The sequence below is a fragment of the Lutra lutra genome, chromosome 2, assembly GCF_902655055.1.
Source record: "Lutra lutra chromosome 2, mLutLut1.2, whole genome shotgun sequence".
Lineage (NCBI taxonomy): Eukaryota > Metazoa > Chordata > Mammalia > Carnivora > Mustelidae > Lutra > Lutra lutra.
In genome coordinates, this window is record NC_062279.1 from 73,723,578 (window position 1) to 73,738,459 (window position 14,882).

General features: G+C 36.9%; 1 pseudogene; it reads right to left on the reverse strand.

The window, feature by feature from the left end:
• Positions 1-14,882, reverse strand: part of LOC125094081 (uncharacterized) — a 90,175-nt pseudogene that overhangs the window by 41,059 nt on the left and 34,234 nt on the right.

The following is a 14,882-nucleotide window of genomic DNA, read 5'->3' on the forward strand; positions in this document are numbered from 1 at the left end:
TCCCTAAGCCTTTGAACACTCTACATTAAACAAAGGCAGGCGGGGCCTTTCTAACTCACTCACTCATTCACTGTGGTCTATCATTTGGTCCATGTTTCATCAACAAACCGTTTGACCCCTTTGAACTCCATGAACTGCAATAGTAAATTCATAATGTCTGCTTAGTAAGCCCCTGTCAAAAAATTCAGCCTGATCCAACTTAACATTTCTTCTGCCATTATCCCAAACCCTTACTATCCATTCCCACAAATGTTCCCCAGATTTCTCTCTATAGAAATAGAAAGCTCAAGCAATTATTTTACAGTGTAGCACACTTCCATGTAAGTCACACTTTGTACCTCACCTTTAAGGGCCTTGAGTCTAGTTATGGGTGTAGAAGCAGAAGAAAAGATGGCTGGTGGAGGTGGGTCCTGAGGAGAATCAGCATTGCGTTGTAGGGCAACTACCTTAGGAAAAACCACTACAGTTTCTTCAGGTGATGCAGAATTAATCTCCTCAGTCAGGGTGGTGAGGATCTTCAACTAGCAAAGAAGACTCATCAGATTTTAGGGATTCGTTGTCCCCACATTCATCAATCTTCCCACATGTACCCATTCCAACTTTCAGGATCCCATTCTTTTTCCATCAGTGTTCTTACTTTACAACTAAACACACTGCAAACCTGGGAGTTCAACTTGGATTACAGTTCGGCCAGTTGCAGGATGAGATTCTGGGTTTGACTGGTCAATCTTAACCTGCAGCGATAGGACATAAGGGTCTTCTTTGAGGAATACATGGGAACTTTCCTGTCACTTATACAGCTGAGCTGGGAATTTGCATCTCTGAGCTCATCCTCTTCTTTCACCATTTTGTCCAGAGACATTAGGAGCAATCAACCAAACTCATAAAAATATCCAACAATATTATACCCATAGTCCCCCAGATACTTGCTTCTTATAAGTGATTGATTACTGTATCAAATGGTAATATTTTGCACATCTCTATTCCCAGATCATGCCACAGAGTATTAGTGATCTCTTTACTACTATAAACAGAGTCACTGGCATCTTTAAATCTAATCACATTTTAGAGCCAATCCCAGAAACCCCAGAACCAATTCATAAAACTCATCCTTAAAGTTCTGTTCCTCTAGGACCATTCTTGGTGCCAAAAACTTATATTATTCAGCACTCTTCACAGAAACAACTAATTATACATATTATATATATTAGCTATATCTCAGAAAGGGAGAGAAAGAGATTTATTATAAGGGACTGGCTCACATACTTACGGAATCTAGCACAAGTCTTAAGACCTGTAGGGTAAGTCAGCAAGCAGGAGACCAAGGAAAGCCAGTGATATAGTTCCAGTCTGAAGACTGGAAGGCTTCATAAGCAGGAGGAATTGATGTTTCAATCTGAGCCTAAAGGCTGGAAAAAGCTGATATCACAATTCAGGGGCAGTCAGGCAGAAGGAATTCTCTCACTTAGAGAAAGGTCAGCCTTTTTGTTCTACTCCAGTCTTCCACTGATAAGATGTGGTCAGCCCACGTCCAGGAAGACAATTCACTTTATTTTGTCAACTTAAATGTTACTATTCAAAGACACTTTCATAGATGTACCCATAATAATGTATGACCGTATATCTGGGTACCTCATGGTCTAATCAAGTTGACACAGAAAGCTTACCAGCACAAACAGGTTTTAATGATAAAAAAAATTATCAAACGTTTCTCTCTCATATACACGCTACACACATACAGGTATACCTCATTTTATTGAGCTTCATTTTATTGCACTTCACAGACATTACACCTTTTTTTTCTTTACAAATTGAAGGTTTGTAGCAACCCTGCATCAAGCAGATCTATCAATGCCGTTTTCCCAACAATATATGCTCATTCCATGCATCTGTGTCACACTTTGGTAATTTTCACAATATTTTAAACTGTTCCATTATTGCTTTATTTGTTAAAGTGATCAACGATCTTTGATGTTATTATTGCCATCGTTTTGGGATTCCACAAATTCTGACCATATAAGATGGCAAACTTAATAAATGTGAGTATGTTCTGACTGATCCACTGACCAGACTTCCCCCATCTCTCTCATTGTCCTTGAGCCTCCCTATTCCATGAGACACAACAATGCTCATATTAGGTCAATTAATAATCCTACAATGGTTTCTATGTATTCAATTAAAAGGAAAAGTCGTGTGTCTCTCACTTTAAAGCAAAAGCTAAAAATGATTCAGCTTAGGGAGGAAGGCATGTCAAAAACCAAGATAGGATGAAATCTAGGCCTCTTACACTCATTAGCCAGGTTGTGAATGTGAAGAAAAAAATTCTTGAAGGAAATTAAAACTTCAATTCCAATGAACACACAAATGATAAGAAAGTGAAACAGCTTTATTGCTGATATGGAGAAAGTTTCAGTGGTCTGGATAGAAGATCAAAGCAAAGCAAAAACAACATTCCCTTAAGTCACAGCCTGATCCAGAGCAAGGCCCAAACTCTTCAGTTCTGTGAAGGCTGAGCTAGGTGAGGAAGCTGCAGAAAAAAGTTCGTAGCAGAGGCTGGTTCATGAGATTTAAGTAAAAAAGTTAACATCCAATTTCATGGTGGAGCCCCAAGTGCTGATGTGGAAGCTGTAGCAAGTTCTCCAGAAGATCTAGCTCAGAGAATTAATGAAGGTGGCTACACTAAATGTTTTCAATGCACACAAACAGCCTTCTATTGGAAGAAGATGCCATCTTGCACTAGAAAGAAGTCACTGTCTTGATTCAAAGTTTCAAAGGACAGCTTGAGGGGTGCCTGAATGGTTCAGGTGGTTAAGCATCTGCCTTCAGCTCAGGTTATGATCCCAGGATCCTGGGATCAAACCCCACATAGGTCTCCCTGCTCAATGGGGAGTGTGCTTGTCCCTCTTCCTCTGCCTGCCATGCCCCCTGCTTGTGCTCTCTTGTGTTCTCCCTCTCTCTCTCACTGTTAAATAAATAAATAAAATCTTTAAAAAAAAAAAAAAGGTCAGGTCTATGCTTCTTAGAAGATAATGCAGCTGGTGACTTTAAACTGCAGATGATAGTTATTTGCCAGTCTAAAAATCCTAAGGCCTTTAAGAATTATGAAGAATCTATTCTACCTGTGCTCTATAAATGGAACAGTGAAGACTGGATGACAGCATATCTGTTTATAACATATTTACTAAATGTTTTAAGGCCATTTTTGAGAACTACTGTTCAGAAAAAAAGACTCTTTTCAAAATATAACTGCTCATTGACAATGTACCTGGTCACTCAAGAGTTCTGATAGAGATGTACAATGAGACTGAAGTTGTTTTCATGCCTGCTAATAAAACATCCATTCTGTAGTCCATGAATCAAGGAATCATTTCAACTTTCAACTCTTATTATTTAAGAAATACATTTCGGGGCACCTGGGTGGCTCAGTGGGTTAAGCCTCTGCCTTCAGCTCAGGTCATGATCTCAGAGTCCTGGGATCGAGTCCCGCATCGGGCTCTCTGCTTGGCGGGGGGCCTGCTTCCTCCTCTCTCTCTGCCTGCCTCTCTGCCTACTTGTGATCTTGCTCTGTCAAATAAATAAATAAAATCTTTAATATATATATATATATATATGTAAATAGCCATATCCTTTAAAAAAAAAGAAAGAAATACATTTTGTAAGGTTATAGCTGCCATAGATAGTAATTCCTCTGATGGACCTGGGTAAAGTCCACTGACAAACTTCTGGAAAGAATTCACCATTCCAAATGTTGTTTGAAATATTTGTGATTCATGAAAGAGGTAAAAATAACATTAACAGGAGTTTAGAAGAAGTTGATTCCAATCCCCATGGATGACTTTGAGGGGTTCAAGAATTCAGTGGAGGAAGTAACTACAGATGTGGTGGAAATAGTAAGAGAACTAGAATTAGATGTGGAACATGAACATGTGACTGAATTGCTACCATCTCATGATCAAACTTGAAATGATGGGGGTTTGCCTCTTATGGATGAGCAACAAAAAGTAATTTCTTGAGATGGAATCTACTCCTGGTGAAAATTGTTGAAATGACATAAAAGGATTCAGGATATTATATAAGCTTAGTTGATAAAGTAGCGGCAGGGTTTGAGAAGAGTAACTCCAACTTGGAAAGAAGTTCTACTGTGGGCAAGATGCTATCAAACAGCATCACAGGCTACAGAGAAAGGAAGAGCCAATTGATGCAAAAAATACTTCATTATTGTCTTATTTGAAGAAGTTGCCACAGCCACCCTAACCTTCAGCCACCACCACCCTGATGAGTCAGCAGCCATCAACATCAAGGCAACACCTTCTACCAGCAAATAGATTACAACTCCTAGAGAGCTCAGATGATGTTAGCACTTTTTAGCAGTAAAGTATTTGCTAGTTAAGGTATGTACACTTTTGTTAGACAGAATGCTATTGCACACCTAATAGAATAAAAATGACTTTTATATACATTGGAAAGCAAAAATGTATTTTACTTACTTTATTGTGATACTTACTTTATGGTTGTGATCTGGAACCAAATCTGCAGTATTGTCAAAGTATGCCTGTGCTCAAAATGATCCATAATCTGCATATTAATTATGAGATCCTGTTTAAAGTAAATGCCTGGTCTTTTAGATATATAGTATTAATATTTCTTTCAGAGTATGCCACTGACATTATGTGACAAATATTGTGAAATGTTTATGATTTATCTCCAAGTATGATACTAAGTCTGAGAATGATTTCACCAAATTTTCAGCTAAAAATATCTTATACATGCTTTAAATGTGTGAACTAAAACTTTAAATCTATTTTGAGCCTATTCTTTATTTTGGTGATGATTTATTTTCTTTTTTTTTCCTTTTTATAGAAATAATATCAGAGATTTTGCTGCATAATTTTGAAAATTATATAAAACTCTATGGATTTCTTCTACTATATGAAAAAAATTTACAACAGACAACACACTAGAGGCCAGGGCCAAAAGTCCCATGATTTAATGAAGTCTGATTTTAAAATATTCATGAACATGTCTCCTACTTAGTTTTGCTCTATTCTTACAAATCATCATAATTGTAATTTCACTTGTCCCAGTAGCAAAAGATTCACATTCTATAATGAAACTGTAGTTTTCTTTGTACTTAATGATTATAAAATATTTTTAATTGCAGCAATTGTACTATTATTTTGTTATTAATTTAATACTTCAGCAAAGTATATTTTAATTGTTGATCCATTGTGAATTCAGGATATACTCGGCACTATGGTCTCAACAACATAAACAATAGGATTACTAATAAGCCAAGAATAATATATAAATGATGTGAATATGTTACTTAAATAAACTGAATAATTCAGAGCTTGTAGCGCATATTCAATCCTTGAAAACAAAATGATTATTCAGAACATAAAGGAATTTCTGTTATGAAAATCATTGCTATTATTTTATTTCAAATTTATGAAATTTATATGATCAAATATTTCGTGTTCTTGTCCTAAATTGCCTAAAGTCCTCTGAATCACCCATAGATCATCAGGGACCACCAGAGACCACCAGTGTTCCATGGACTGTGCTTTGAGAAACACTTCCCTAGGGGTTCATTGCAGATACCTTAGAGAATGTGCCAAAGTCAAGAAGAAGGAGAGGGGCTGGCAGAACAGGAAGACATCTCATTTCAAAAAGAGGATTCAGCATTGATCTAATTTCCATATTGGGTTGACGAGAATTTTTTTTTATTCTTAGAAATATTTCTACTGATTAAAAAAAGCTTAAAAAGTATAATGACTAAGTTCGTCAAGAAGGGGAAATACGAAATAATTGAAGACACATTACTTGAACAATATCCTAATATTAGCTAGTTATATAGTTATAATAAGGACTTAAGTTCTCCTAACTCAAGAGAGTGTCCTCTTCACTGTGTCTTATTCTCTTCTTCAGACAGGAAAAAGGAAAAAGGGGTAGGATCCTTTGAGAGCAAAAAGCTCTTAAAACTGTAGAAAGAAGATCTAAGGATCTGACTCAAGTGAATAACATAGAGCATATCAAATAGTACTTCTGACATGAGCAAAATAAAGGGAACAGAAAAACATGAGACAGTTTTTATGTTATTTCATGTTCTGAGAAAAGAAAATTAAGACAATTACTCCTGTTATACTGTTTCAGAAATTAAAACCTATTTAAGAGATCAGCTAATGTATTAGCAGATTTTGATGTTTCGAACTGATTGTTCAGTAAACCTAATGGACCCATCATCTCTTCCATCCATCTGATTTTTTTTTTCTTGCTCTGTTTTAAGCTATTTCTCTAGGAGACTTAGAATTCACTTGTCAGAGTTCCATTCTCTGAACATACTGTTTCCCAGCCAAAACGACGCTAAAAACAAGCATCAACTGCTGACCTTTAAATTCATCACTCTTTGTAACTCCAGTCACAGAAAAATACTTGGGAAAATGTGGCTCTTTCATCTCTGTGTGGTAGTGGATACACAGCTCTTCCTACAGAAGCTGGCAACCTCCAGTTCCTTTTCTCACTTGGGAGAAATGCTTTGAAAAAGCCATTTCCAGCCAAAGTTCTCAGCCTTCTATTTCCTTCTTTATTTAAAATGAGGAAATGATTTGTAGAAAGGGGGAAAAAAACAATAAAATGATTCATTTATTGTCTCCTTAGCTGGTCTGAATTATCTCCTGACCCACATCTTTGCTGACTTTGGGAACTCCTTTAGTCTACTCTCAGCACTTGACAGAGACAGCTATTTTGTAATGTTCATTCTCACAACCGACCTGGGAGTTTGTAAAACAAAATGCTAAACTTGCTTCAACATATGCCAGATGCTTAGGCTAAAATCACTATATAGAAAGGAGCTGAGAAACCGATAAAAATCAAAATTGTGTGTGTACATGTTTAAAAACTTGCATTCAAGACTGCAATGCTTCATTTATTCTTACATCAAATTACCTTTTTAACTATAGTTCTTTGAGTTAACAATTGAAGTGTCTTTGCATTTCCCAGCTAACCACAGATTAAGAACATCTAAAATTTACTGAGCACTTTTCACGTGTCCAGTTGTGCTGGACATTCTATGCTGCACTATCTTATTCCTCACCTCAGCCAACAAGGTGGACACACTTGACAAATGCTAACTATGGAACTTAAATAAATTAAGTAAGTTTCCTAAGGCTACATAGCTATCCTTAAAGTACCCAGAGCCTGGATTCAACTCTAGGTCTAACTAGACAACACATAACCATACTCAGTCCCATAACAGATAAGGATTCTGCAAGAATATTACTCATTAAATTGCCATTTCTTCTTTATAAAGACTCCTGGGAGATATCACTGCTGGTCTTAGCATTAAGACTAATTGTGCTTCTTCTAAGTAAATGATTATTCTTATCCTTACATTACCTACTGAAAAAAGCACAGCCAAACTCATGGCCCTCTTGAAGGGGTGAAAAAGAAACCTTAAAGAATTTACTCAGTCACATCTTCCTGAAATCCTCATTTTGTTCCTATTCTCATTTTCTTTGAGTCCATTTTCTTCATTTGTATAATGTGTTTTCATTCTATCTTGCATTATTTTCAGTTTCCATAATAGCTATGTGAAAGGTTTTCTGGAACAGAAAAGCGATGAATGTATAACCACATAGACAAAACTGGGATGATAAGAGTCCAGAAATGTAAAAGACATTATTATAGAAAAGGTATCACTCTATGATGAAAAAATTATTTCAGATAACTGACACATGGATAATTGACCAGTGTCAACATGAGAATTTATTTTGAGAGACTAACATGTTGTTGGTAAGATGCCTTTCTCAGATGGTAAAATCTCAATTTTTCACAAAAGAGCTTTGCCATCTCAACAGAAAATTGGACATTTTAACCTAGCTTTTTCTCCAGAACAGTCTGGAAAGCATAGAAGTGGAGATCAGTGGTGAGGATGAGGGAAAGCTGATAAGAGAACATGTTGCTGCTGTATTTATTAGTTTTTCCTTCAGTGAGCACAACAGGTGAACCAGGGTTTTGTATTTTTACCTCTCTAAAACTTTATATTGGAGTATATCTTAGCATATAAGTAAACACTTGCATTATTCTTCTCTTTAAAAAAATAAAACAAAATTGCAGAAAACCCCAAAACGAAGAAGCTCTACTCTTTCTACTTCCTTTGGTAGTCCTCAGAAAACCAAAATAAGGCATCATTTCTCAAGAATAAAAAACTTAGATTTATTTACTGGTCATTTCAACAATGACAGCACTTTGTAATTATTTGATATTTTGAAATCAGCAATAATATGACATTACACTATGTCAATATTGTTCTCATTACAATAAAAGACCACTTAAGCAAATTATCAATGGTCAGACCTTTTTTCTTTTAATATACTCTATAGAGAAAACTATGATTAAAATCATTAAAGAATAATGTATCTCTGTGAACCAGTATAGAAAAAAGCTTCAAAATTTATCAGATTTTTCTCCCTCTTCTCCTAATAGATATCCTTTATGATATATAGGTAAAATTTTAAAAAAATTAGTATTCTACTTTTTTGACAATCACAGTATCCTCTCTGTAACTTTGATTTATAAAAAATTGGCATTTTAACATATTGTTCAATAATTTATATATTGTGTTGATCAAAATGTATCTCCTGAAAAGAACTCATTCTATTTATGCAAGATTAAAGAGTAAAAGAGTGACTTTTTTTTTTTTAATTAGAAATTTTCGGGCACCTGGGTGGCTCAGTGGGTTAAGGCCTCTGCCTTCGCCTCAGGTCATGATCTCAGGGTCCTGGGATCGAGCCCCACATCGGGCTCTCTGCTCAGCGGGGAGCCTGCTTCCTCCTCTCTCTCTACCTGCCTCTCTGCCTACTTGTGATCTCTATCAAATAAATAAATAAAATCTTTTAAAAAAATTAGAAATTTTCTAGGGGCATCGGGTGGCTCAGTCACTTAAGCATTTGCCTTCTGCTCAGGTCATAATCCCAGCATTCTGGGATCAAACCCTACCTCGGGTTCCTGGCTTGGCCAGAGTCTGCTTGTCCCTCCTCCTCTTATTCATACTCTCTCTCTCTCTCTCTCTCTCTCTCTCTCGCTGTCTCTCCCTCTCAAGTAAATATAAAATATTTGAAAAAAAGAAATTTTCTAAGAAAAAATTCATAATTTAATCCACTTAAGAGAATAATAAACGTTCTGAGATGAGATATTGGCCTTTAGTTCAGTACTTTCTTGGATGGCTTATATCTGAATTCCAAACCTTATTTTCACCTAATTAAAGTGTTCAACTGAGAACATTTTCAGTAATTGTAAAATAAAGAAAATGTGTCTGAGGATTCCCTGACCCTTTAACCATCCAAATTCTCCTAAATCCTTGGAATGAAGGTCAATGAATCACCTCACACCTTCCCATCATTCACATTTTCTACCAAAACTAATCAATCCCAAGATTCTTATAAAAAGAAGCAAGCATAGAAAGCCCAGACTAAATCAGTCCATGGAAATACACACTGAATAGCCATCTAGAAGTTCAGCATGCTAAAACAAATACACAAAACCCAAATGTTTTCTTTCATTTCTAAACTCATCTTTCTTTCTTAAAGATGGACTTATTTTACTTATGGAGATTCTTAGTTTAGAAACTTCCCCAGACTACACTGTTGGTGGGAATGCAAGCTGGTGCAGCCACTCTGGAAAACAGTATGGAGATTCCTCAAAAAGCTGAAAATAGAGCTACCCTACGACCTAGCAATCACACTACTGGGTGTTTAACTTAAAGATACAAATGTAGCAATCCAAAGGGGCACATACACCCGAATATTTATAGCAGCAATGTCCACAATAGCCAAATTATGGGAAGAACCTAAATGGCCGTCAACAGATGAGTGGACAAAGAAGATGTGGTGTGTGTATGTGTGTGTGTGTATATATATATATATATATATATATATATATATAATGGAATACTATGCAGCCATCAAAAAGCCTGAAAGCTTGCCATTTGCAACAGCATGGATGGAACTAGAGGGTATTATGCTGACCTAAATGAGTCAATCAGAGAAAAAAAATTATATGATCTCTCTGATTTGAGGAATTTGAGAGGCATGGCAGGGGGGTGTGGGGGGAAGGGAGGGAAAAATGAAACAAGATGGGAGGGAGACAAACCATAAGAGAGTCTTAATCTCAGGAAACAAACAGGGTTGCTGGGAGGTGGGGAGGAGAGGTATAGGGTGGGTGGGTTATGGACATTGGAGAGGGTATGTGCTATGCTGAGTCCTATGAATTGTGTAAGAATGATGATTCACAAACCTGTACCCCTGGGGCAAATAATACATTGTATGTTAATAAAAATTTAAAAAACAAAAAACAACAACAAAAAAAGAAACTTCCCCAGAGAGGATTCAAGCCTGGGCTAAATATGGTTGGCTTGGGCCTGTGGAGAGACCACTCCACTGACCACTGCAACAAACACTACCTGTGGACCATCACAGCAGTTGTTTAATTAGGCACAGTATCATGTGCTGAGCAATTTCTAATGGGAAATGATTCTACTCAAAATGGCTAGGGGCAGTAGACAAGCAAAATGTAATTATCTGAACGGAAATCCCGCTGACATCTCAAACAACAAATGCCGGGGGATCTCGAAGGATCAGATGCTTCTTCTGAAGTCAGTGCTCCAACCTCCAGCCTCCTCTACTCCCTGTCCCCCAAGGTGGAGAGAACACTCTACACTGAGTCACCAGCACCGCTGAGTCTGGCTGCCAAATCCTGCTTGCGCAGAGAAGGCCAGCTCTCTCCTAACAGAGTAACTGAGACAGTATCCAAATATTTAATACCAAATGAATTTTGATTCTTTCCAAATTAAAAGGATTGTATAATATTTATAGAAGCTAGAATTCCGCTTTGCTGCCCTTCCTATCCCGGATAAAACCAATTTTCCTTGCTTTTTAAGGTATACAATTAGAGATAGGATATCTCAGATTGGTCTTTCTTTGGCCCCCGATGAAGACATTAGTTTAATTTATGTCTTTTGTAAGTTGATATTTTAAGAAAGAACTCTTGGACCTTTAAGCCACAGACTCAGCTTTTTTTAGGCAGAAAGAAAGTGAACAGTTGAAAATGAGGATATGATCTGAACTGCACCAATGTTTGGTCTGAGGATTTTCAGTATCTCTAGTGTGATTAGTGACCACAATCACTAAGATGGGTTCTTCACCCTAAAAAAAAAATAAAAATATAAATAAATAAATAAATACATGCATGCTGGGAACTTCTCAAGATACTAAGAATTAGAAGTGAAAATCATTTCTCAGTTCAATCATCTTTTCATAGTGAAGGCGTATTTCTTTTTTTTTTTTTTTTCAGCATAACAATATTCATTGTTTTTTGTACCACACCCAGTGCTCCATGCAGTCCGTGCCCTCTCTAATACCCACCACCTGGATCCCCCAACCTCCCACCCCCCCACCTCTTCAAACACTTCAGATTGTTTTTCAGAGTCCATAGTTTCTCATTGTTCACCTCCCCTTCCAATTTCCCCCAACTGCCTTCTCCTAACTCCCCATGTCCTCCATGCTATTTGTTATGCTCCACAAATAAGTGAAACCATATAATTGACTGTCTCTGCTTGACTTATTTCACTCAGCATCATCTCTTCCAGTCCCGTCCATGTTGCTACAAAAGTTGGGTATTCATCCTTTCTGATGGAGGCATAATACTCCATAGTGTATATGGACCACATCTTCCTTATCCATTCGTCCGTTGAAGGGCATCTTGGTTCTTTCCACAGTTTGGCAACCGTCATTGAAGGCGTATTTCTTATTCTCCATTTTCATTTTCAATATTTCAGCTCGTGTTGGCTAAAATACCTTTCCCTAGGAGTATCTTTTAATCAGTCTTGGCTTTTGGAAAATTTTCCTAGTACTTTACATAGCTCAATTTTCCTTTGTTTACTTTCATCTATCAGTCTTAATTGCACCTCACTGAACTTCTCTAAATAATTCTTTTCTTTACCTTTTGATTTGTCACAGGAAAAACACTGTTCACACGCCAGACAAATTTGTCATTCTCCTTTGCATCACTTTTTTTTTAACTGTCAATCCTCTCCCTGGTGCCCCTTTAAACACAGTGACTGGTGGTCCTGTTTTGTGTCCGCTATCCCAGCTCGATTGTTAACACCAGGGAATTGATTTGAATGATAAAAAATACAGTTACCTTAATTTTATAGCAAATGAAGTAGTTGAGATCACTGTCACACTGTGCAGAAAAGAAGATGAAATTGAACATAAATGACATTCTTTTATGCTCTATAGTATTGGTCACAATACTAAGACATTTAGTATTAATTATGTAACTACTTGTTTAATATCTGTTTTCTGCTTTAAACTGAAGCTTCATGACAGCAGGGTCATATTTCTCTGATTCTTCCCACTATCCTCAGGACCAACAGAGTGACCGTGACATAATTGGTGATTAACAAATATTTGTTGAATTTAAAAAGTAAATGAATTTGGATCTCAGAAACTCACAGAGACTTGTGTAGCCTGTAGTCTCCTTTGTCTTCCCTATGTTGCTCCAGCCTCTCACCAACCTCATTTTTGGTTTGATTTGTTTTATAAAAGTATTTGTCCTCTGACTATTTGTGGGAATGTGGCTATTTATCAAAAACTCCATTCCTACTCTCCTGAGTTCATGAAATTAAAACTCGAAGGAATCTGTGGTATTTTATTATTATTAGTCCACTATTCAATAGCATGAACACATCTAGAAATCCCAGATCCTATGAGAGAAATTAATCTTATTTAAAATACTAGAATCCACCCTTTCACAACACAGGATCCTAGATTTTATTCTTCCCCAACTTCCAAAAGATGTCTCCCTGCATTTATTCTTCTCCAATAGCTCCTTTCTCTATACTCATTTTGCCATCCTGTACTTACTCCCTTGCAACCTGAGAAGTATATTTGCACAATCCTGCAGGCTTTCCTAAGTAATGTGCTCTTTCACTCCTCCTTTCATTGCCAGACTCTTTAAGTGAATGGTCTAACCTTTAATTGAAACTTTCCACTGACTGCTACCAGCTCACCCCAAGCATGTTGGACACTGATGCTCATTGGCTTCTGGTTGCCTACTAGCTTTCTTCTCTGTCAGTCGTACCTCCACAGAGTTCTTCCAATCAACAAGACTCAAGATCCTAAGATGGTCTTTGGGCCAGCCTTCTCCTTTATCCTCTAATTTACCAAGCCTTCCATTCTATCTCTGAGGATTTTCAGATCCATTACTTCCTTGTCATCCCCACTGAAGACATCCCTGTGATCTTGTAACACACAAGAGTTCTCTAGAGAAGCCTCATGGATTTTAGTCCACCCTGTTTATTAAATTTTACCTCTATCATGTATGGAGCATCATCCCTGACTTCAACTTCTGTTTCTATTCTCATTTTCCTTTTCTTTCTCAGATACCCTAGGCTGCCTCTTTGGACTTATTTCCTCCACATCCCAGCATCTTGCTCACTCCAGCCCCACTGGCATAATCTTACCTCAGGATTTCTGTAAGTAATCTTCCCTTTGCCTAAAATGCAATGTCCCTTAATCTCAGATCTTGCTCCTACCATCTCTAGATTTCTGCTTGTCTTATCAAAAAAGACTCTGTCTCATTCTCTGTCACTCTCTATCCCCCAACATTGCACTTACTATCTGCCTATGATGTATTTATGTATTTATTGTTTCAGAACCCTACTCTCTAGGATGCAAACTTTATGAAAAAGGAATTTTCTTTCATTTTGCAATCTTTGTTTTCTGAATTATCTCTAGAAACTATGACAGAATAGGAGCTCAATAAATGTTTATTGGATGAATAAATTGTTATTTTGTACCTTATATAAGACAATAAATTTTAATATTCTCATGTTCTCCATTATTCTGGGATCACCATTTCCTTTCCCTCACTATAATATAAATATAACTGTTGAATGTTTTTACAAAATCCAGAAAGATAGGAGGGAGGAATTACTTTGCTTCTTCTCGGTGATTTTCCCCTCTTGCATCAAATTGCACTACCAGGTTTCCCTTCAGTACTCCTGGTGTCAAATAAGCCATAACCCTCATTCATTCTCACTCTTTCAAATCTACTTTCTTAGAAAAGGTGGACCAGACTCTCAAACTTCCTTTGCATGAACAAAGGGAAATTTTTTTTGTAAGATTTATTCATTTATTTGAGAGAGAGAGAGAGAGAGAGAGAGAGAGAGCAAGCATGGGGGAGGGGCAAAGGTATAGGGAGAGAGAAACTCAAGCAAGACTTTGCACTAAGCACAGAACCCAACTTGGGGCTCAATCTCAAAACCCTGAGATCACAACCTAAGCCAAAACCAAGTTGGAAGCTTAACCTATTGCACCACCCAGGTAACCCAGCAAAGATAAATTTAATAGGGTCTCCCAAATAAACAAACGAACCTTGCTATCATCCCTGTATATTGTTAATGTCTGACAATTTTCTTCCTGCTATAATAGGAGATTAAAAACTAGTAACTCATATAGTGATTAACATGAATTATTTATTCATTTCCCAACACATTTTCAGACCTTGCAACAATTCAATCAAGTACGTGATGTTATTTAAGTTTCCAGTAACTGATGAAGAAAATTAGTCTTAGAAATTTAACTAACTAGCTTAATGTCATGACTCAAGTTTGTGCAAAGGTCAGGAATCAGAGACCTGTCTGACTGCAAAGCCCACAACTACCCCATACTACTTCCATACTTCCATCATAAAGTGTACTAATTATCTTTTATATCAAGTGGGCAATGAATTAATGAATAAATGAATGTTTAATTGCACCTATTTTCCATCTTATTAATGATGTCTAGTAGCCTATTTTCAGGTTATATCAATGGAAAGAC